The following is a 7458-nucleotide window of genomic DNA, read 5'->3' as shown; positions in this document are numbered from 1 at the left end:
TACTCATTCGTTCTTCTAACAATACTGTACCTGGTCTCATGTCCTTTCCTTCTCGTGTTTTCCTTGAGATGTATTTTCTGTGATTCTGTAACTCTGTGATTTTTTCAGAATGGCCCTCACTCTTCTGTTGCTTTGCTTGGGAAAAAAAAACAAACAGCCAGATTTTGCAAATTTGGGGCTGATTCTTTATTCCTATGACTGTCATCACTGTTGTTGCTGTTGTTCTTCTGTTCTTGTTCATTTTTTTGTTTTGTTGTTGTAATCTGTTTTTTCCTCCCTTCCTGCCTTCCTCTCTCTGTCTCTCTCTCTCTCTCTGTCTTTTTTTAATACCTGCATCAGTTTCAGTCTTTCTTTAATCTGTCTGACCAGAACTATTCACTTCATTGCAAAGAATTCCCAGTGCAGCCCATCAAATGCTTGACTAAAGGGAGACCCTGCTTTTGACTGAAATAGGAGGTAACTAATAATTACCACGACTGTCAGTAGAAAGCTGGTAAATACTTCTGAATTTCAAATACTCTTTAACTTTGCAGAAAATACTGTTTTTAAGACAGTTTCCTTTAGATATGTCTGAGCAGTTCCCACAATGTTATAATTATGTCTTCTTTCCAGAAGGCATTCTACCTTCTGGATTTTGCCTGATTTTACTTTTTACATTCAATAAGAGAAATCCAGTTCTGACATTTTAGTCAAACCCTCTGAGGTCAAGAAAACTGCAATTAGCTCATGTGCCTATAGCCACAATGCCATCCTTCTCTCCTGCTGCTGTGATATCATAGCTCACTCTTGCTTTGATTTCTTGGTGATCTTTCATTTTAGTGCCCAGGCCTGTTGGCAATGTCATGAAGGATACTTCAGAAATAAGAGGAATTGCTTCCTAAGCAGAGAGAAGCCAGACCTTAACCAGGCTGCATGGATAGGGATAAATGGCTAAGAATTATAGAATCATAGAATGGTTTAGGGTGGAAGGGACATTTAAGATCATCTAGTTCCAAACCCTTGCTATAGGCAGGAACGCTTCACTCTAAACCAGGTTGCTCACAGCCCCCTATCCTGGGCTTGAATGCTTCCAGAGAGGGTACTGAAAGGCCATTATAAGATCTCCTTGGAGCCTTCTCTTCTCCAGGCTGAAGAGCCCCAGCTCTCTCAGCCTGCCCCACAGGGGAGGTGCTCCAGTCCTTTGATCATCTTCATGGCCCTCCTCTGGACCTGCTCCAACAGCGCCGTGTCCTTCTTGTGTTGGGGGCTCCAGAACTGGACGCAGTACTCCGGGTGGGTTCTCACAAGAGCAGAGCACAGGGGCAGAATTGCCCCCCTCGACCTGCTGGGCACGCTTTTCTTGATGCAGCCCAGGAAACACTTGACCTTCTGGGCTGCAAATGCACTTGCTGGCTCATGGTGTGTCTTTCATCAACTGACATTTCCAAATCCTTCTCCTCAGGGCTGCTCTCAAGCCATGCTTGGCCCATCTGTGTTTGAGATTGCCCCAACCCAGGTGCAGAATCTTGCACTTGGCCTTCTTGACCTTTATGAGGCTGGCATGGGCTCACCTCTCAAGTCTGTCCAGGTCCCTCTGGATGACATGCCTTCCCTCTAGCATGTAGCTGCACCATTCAGCTTGGTGTTGTCTGCAAAATTCCTGAGGGTGCACTCGATCCCACTGTCTGTGTTGCCTACAAAGATATGAAACACCAGACCCAATACCAATCCCTGAGGAATGCCACTCGTCATCAGTCTCCACTCAGACACTGAGCCATTGACTGGAACTCTCTGAGTGTAACTGTGCAGCCAATTCCTTATCCAGCAAGTGATTTATCCATCACATCCATTTTTCTCCAGTTTGGCAACCAGGATGTCATGCAGGACAGTGTCAAATGTTTTGCACAATTCCAGGTACGTGACATCGGTTGCTCTTCCTTTATCCACTGACACTGTAACTCCATCATAAAAGGCCACCAAGTTTATCAGGCATGACTTGCCTTGGTGTAGCAATGTTGGTTACCATTAATCACCTTGTCATTTTCCACGTACCTCCTGGCATTCTTGCCTGCCTTCCTTTTTCTCAAAATGCATTCTTGCTGGGCTTGGAGGAGATGGTTCTTGAATACCAACCAGCTTTCTTTGGCCCTTCTTCCCTCCAGGGCTTTGTCCCACATCACCTTGCTAAGCAGTTCCCTGAAGAGTTCAAAGTCTACTCTCCTGAAGTCCAGAGTAGCATGTTTGCTGCTCACCCTCTTTGACACCCTAAGGATTTTGAACTCCAAAATTTCGTGCTGAGACTGCCCTTGAGCTTCACATTACTCACCAGCCACTCCTCATTGTAGAGGACCAGGTCCAGAGTAGCACCTTTTCTCTTGGGTTTCTGTACTATTCAGAAGAGGAAGTTGTCATCAACACATGCCAGGAGCATCTTCAATTTCTGGTGCACTGCCATGTTATCACTCCTACAGATACTGAGGTGATTGAAGTCCCCCATGAGGACCATGTTTTGTGAATGTGAAGCTGCTCCTATTTGTTTATGGAAGGCTGGTCTTCCTCATCAGGCAGCCTATAGCAGACCCCCACTATGATGTCTCTTTCCCCTACTATTCCTGTAGCCCTAATCTGTAAGCTCTCTGTCAGCTCCTTATCTATCCTCAGGTGGAGCTCCATGAAATCCAGGTGTTCATTGATGTAGAGGGCAACACCCCCTCCTCCTCTTCTCCCCTGCCTGTCTTTCCTGAAGAATTTATACATGTCTATTTCTACATTCCAGTTGTGAGACTCATCCACCACATCTCAGTGATGCCAATTACATCAATGCCCCATAGGCACACACACGCCTGCAATTCCTGTTTGTTCCCCATGCTCCACACACTGGTGTACAGGCACTTGAACTGGACTCCCACTGAGGCTGATTTACCAGTGAGAGGTCCCTTATCCTGTACCCTCAAGAAATCAATGGCAGACCTAAGAAGGCCTTAATGTATGTTTCTTAACGTAGTTTCTAAATGAATGCATTTGAACCACAGAGCTCACCTCCCCTTGCTGAATACATTCTATCGCTGCATTGTGTTTTCTTTTAAAATTCTGTCAGCATACTCATCTGTCATGTATATGTGGGTACATTTATTAAGATGACTAACATATTAATATAAATCACTATTCATCTTTAAGATTATTAACAGCCTAACCAATTATTCCTCAATGACATAATATGTACACTCAGTCTGTGTCTACACATCAGTGTCAAGCTGCAATAGTCACCTGCTAACCACAGTGGCTGAACATGTGATTTGCAAAATACATGCTAATGAACAGAAGGCAGACAAGAGGAGGACTGCTTTATTAGGACATCACTGCTGGGCCATGCACCTCGGGCTGAGAGCTCAGCACACAGTGCTTCCTGCTCCTACCAACTGCTTCAGAAACTGACCAACATTTCCCAACCAGTGTAAGAGGGGTTCAATGATTTTACCTAACCTGTTTCTAAATTGATTCAGTTAAACTGATGAAACTCTTTTTACTGTTTTTTCCTCTTGCTGTGTGTTCAAGGCCATAGTAGGCTAAAGACAACACTTGTCATTAGTGCTAAACTTCTTTCATCCCTATTACTCAAGTGCTTTGCCAGGATGAGTGTTATCCAATTTAACAGCTATGCATACCCAATTACAGACTTGAAGCAATTGCTGGAGAACCTGGTGAATGAGACTCAGGCTGCAGGGGCTCAGATAAGGGGAAAAGTGCCTTGATCAGTACGTGCAAGAGTCATTAGTCAGAGCTGGAAGATACCTGAGTGTGTGTTTATCTGACAGCAAGAGGGCATTACAGGAGAGGTGTAAAAGGGAACAAAACAACACCTATTTTAAAATAGTTCATGGACTTTTGGAAAATAACTATGTAATCTAGAAAGTGCAAAAACTTCTTGTTCTTTTGACTGATTTGGTTTACTCTACTCTACTCTACTCTGTCTTTGCTCTGAAATTGTTTTAAAGGACCTAAATGGTCATATATTCCCCCTAAAAAGGAATGATGTAACTGTTACAGATAATTGTATTCCTATGATTAAAACTGTTGGAAATGAGCACTGCTGTTTGGAGAGCTGTCCTGACTTCCTGGCACTGATTTGAGCTCAGGAAAATAGGAAGGATCACTGTGCATACAGTGAAATTAATTTGTTGGAATGGACAGCAATACAAATAAGCTCATCACAGCAATGAAGTGGACAGAAACATCAAGGCATGGAATGCATTTTATTAAAGGGTCTGTCTTGGACAAGAAGGAAAATCTAGCAATGGGATTGAGTCTGTAGCTGTTAACACAGTGAATGTGCAGGGGTCTCTTGTGCAAGGCTGAATGCCTTCACTTGGCATGTCTTGCAAATGCAAACACGTAAGGATTGTGATTTCTCAGTTGACATCTAAGGTCCACAGCTAAGAACAAGGAGCTCTGGGGCCTAGTCCCTTAATCAGTCCCTTATTTCTTATCCAGTGTTTTCTAAATATGAAGTGTATAAACATGGAATAGCTGCACATCTGGTTAGGGACTGTTTTTATTTCTGTAGTAGTAAACAGAAGAGATGAGGTCTAGAGTTAGAATAAAATCTCTTAACCAGAGGGGTTCACTGGAGTGTTGTACACATTCTGAGCAGCATGGCACCATGTCTGTGGCTGGCGTGTGTTACTAACTGTTCAGTACTACCCATTTAGCAGAGCTCCAGAGACAGCTGTTGAAAGATTTGGAGCAATGCCACCTAGTGATAGAATATAGTCTCTTGAAATAACTGGTCTAATTTTATAGATTTCAACATTCTTTTTCCTTTATTGCACTTTCCAGCAAATCTACTTGCTAGCATTGAACTTGGACAGCAAAAAGGCTTTGAGGCATACCTTGTGCTCAGCAACAGTTTAGATTTGTGGGTATGGCTCATATGCCACCAGAAGCAGCAGGCAGAACTGACCAGGAGAAGCTGTTTCAGCTCGCTTCTTTTATCTTGTCTTACACCAGTTAGTTGCTAAATGCTGATACCACTATTTAGCAGGAGGACGAACATCTGAATCTGACCATTTTTAGCCTCTGTTGCCTGATAGTAAATTCCTTTTCTTTTTTTCCCAACAGCTGCTTCAGTAACGTGACCATCTGTTCCTTGTTACAAAATATATATATATATGTATATATATATATATATATATCTCCTTTATTCAGTGCTTAGTGTTATGCAGTTTGTATCAATTGAGTATAGGATGTACTTTGCCCCACATGACAGCAATAGTCAGGCAGAGGAGTCTATACAGAGATACAATGGCATGATTTGATAAGATGCATGATGGTTGCACTGCAAGTAGAACATTGCAGGCACTTCTTTCCCTTTTACAGTGTTCATTTTTTCTTTGGTCTTCATATATCTTTTCATTATTTCCTGGGATTTCCTGGTAACAGAAACAGTTATTCAAACTAAACTCTGTTACTGTAACCTTTTAATAGCTAAAATTATTTGGATTGTCCTATATTATGAACTTCCATGAGAAAACTGAACTGATAGGTTTCCCACTCAGATTATTTTTGTCTGTGATACCCTTCATGAAGTTGATGATCCTGGTGCTTTATTTCATCATGCCAACTATTCCTGTGTCTTCAAGGGAGTGCATTTTTAGAGCAGCCTAAGGATATGGCTAAAAGAACCTGCTGAAGCAAACTTTTGGACAAATCAGCAATATATATTTGGGGACCCAGATGCTTTTACTTTTTGATGTTATTGAAATAGATCCAGCAAAACCAGTACCCTATCATATTATCTAGGTGAGGTAAATTTAATATGGAAAATCTGTAGTAAAAACTCGACATTTTGTTTTCTCCTTTCCCACCAAAAGCCACTTGTTTTGAATTTGAAATTGCTGATTTCAAACGAAGAGTCAGCCTCAATTCTCTGATGTTGTTGTACCCTCTTGTCTAAAGTGAAAATCAAACAGAATATTTGCAGAATCCTAAGTCCTTCCATTGGGTTTTGAACTGTTTGCTCTGCACCCATTGAACACTGACCGGAGTTAAGGGTCACAAAGAATCACCCAATTATTGAGAAGTCTCTTGAACATCTCCCCTTAGCAGGACTGTAGCTCTGGTGGCAAAAAGGTTCTCACTCCTTAAACTCTCCTTAAAAACTTAATTGTTGCTGTTTCAAGATCATTACTGAAGACTCATTATTGAAGACTGCAGGCTACAAGTAAAATTAAGATATAGCCAAGCATCATTTTTTCTCAGTGCCTTAAAGATGAGCTCTTGAGCTCATTTCTTGTGGGATATGCATTACAGTTATCTCACAGCAGAAGTAATAGCAAATAATGAATTTCTTCATGAAGAGAATGACTTGTCCCCTGGAGCAATCCTAATGTGTTTGTCCTAATTATTTTCTTTGCTCTTTTTTTCCCCTCTTTTTGTCTTGCTCTGAAAGAAGTGCCTTTTATCTGTCGTTGTATTCTTATTTTGAATCTGTCCAGTGACTTTGTCAGTGAAGTGACTGGGAAACCACAGTACTGCTTAGTACTGTGTACGCTTAGTAACAATATGTATATATATAGTCTTCAGAGTGCTTTGGGCATGAACATCACTATGGAAAAGAAGGCATAGGAATAGATATGTTTGATGTAAAAAAATTGTTTCTGCTAGGGGAGAATCTTAAAGAGAAGAAAGGCTTTGTCATCCATCTCCCACTCAATTTCAGTAGGCTTATAAATGTCCTGCCTCTTAGAAAACCCTTCATATTTCTTTATAAAAAAAAAAAAAAAGTTTATTCTTCTTGTCTACAGTGCAGCGGAACCTCAGACTGGAATTAGGTTTTACTGTGCAAGCAGTCTCAGTAATTATTATATGAGGTACCAACGAGTGGAAAGGAAACATTCAAGTTTTCCATTTTCCCTGTGCCTTTCCCATTGCTAACCTATCTCCTCTGTGCTCCAGCCTCTTGGAAGCAGCTCCTTGTGCCACATGATGGGAGGCAAAACACTGGGCTGCTGGGTGATGGCAGCCTGCACTCAGTGCCACCGTGCTGGGACATAACCCTCCCAAAGCCCAAGCCGATATCTGCAGAAGAATGAAGAATATATGCAGCATCCTCTGATCTCTGTGTCCCAGCTGTTATCCTCTGGCAGCATCCCAGCTTCAAAACCTCCAGGCCAGGAGTGTGAGGGAGCTACTGATTGCCAGGAGAAAGCTTTTATCACCTGGCCTGAAAAGGTGACAGCTGAATGTGATAAAATCTAAAGGTAGCCATGCAGGGATCCTGTAGGAAGTGAATCATGACGGGTAAATAGCTGTTAACTATTATTTTGGCAAGATGCTTTAAGCTATTTGGGATTTTTTCTTTTTCTTTTTTTTCTTTCTTTTTTTTTTTTTTTTAAGGCGATGATTAAGACTTTCATGGTGACATGAAGGAAGAACTGCTGGTCTGCAGCCTTCTCTAGGGAGGGGGATGAACTGTAGGCG

Source organism: Lagopus muta, chromosome 2, assembly GCF_023343835.1.
Source record: "Lagopus muta isolate bLagMut1 chromosome 2, bLagMut1 primary, whole genome shotgun sequence".
Classification (NCBI taxonomy): domain Eukaryota; kingdom Metazoa; phylum Chordata; class Aves; order Galliformes; family Phasianidae; genus Lagopus; species Lagopus muta.
This window is presented reverse-complemented; position numbering follows the sequence as displayed.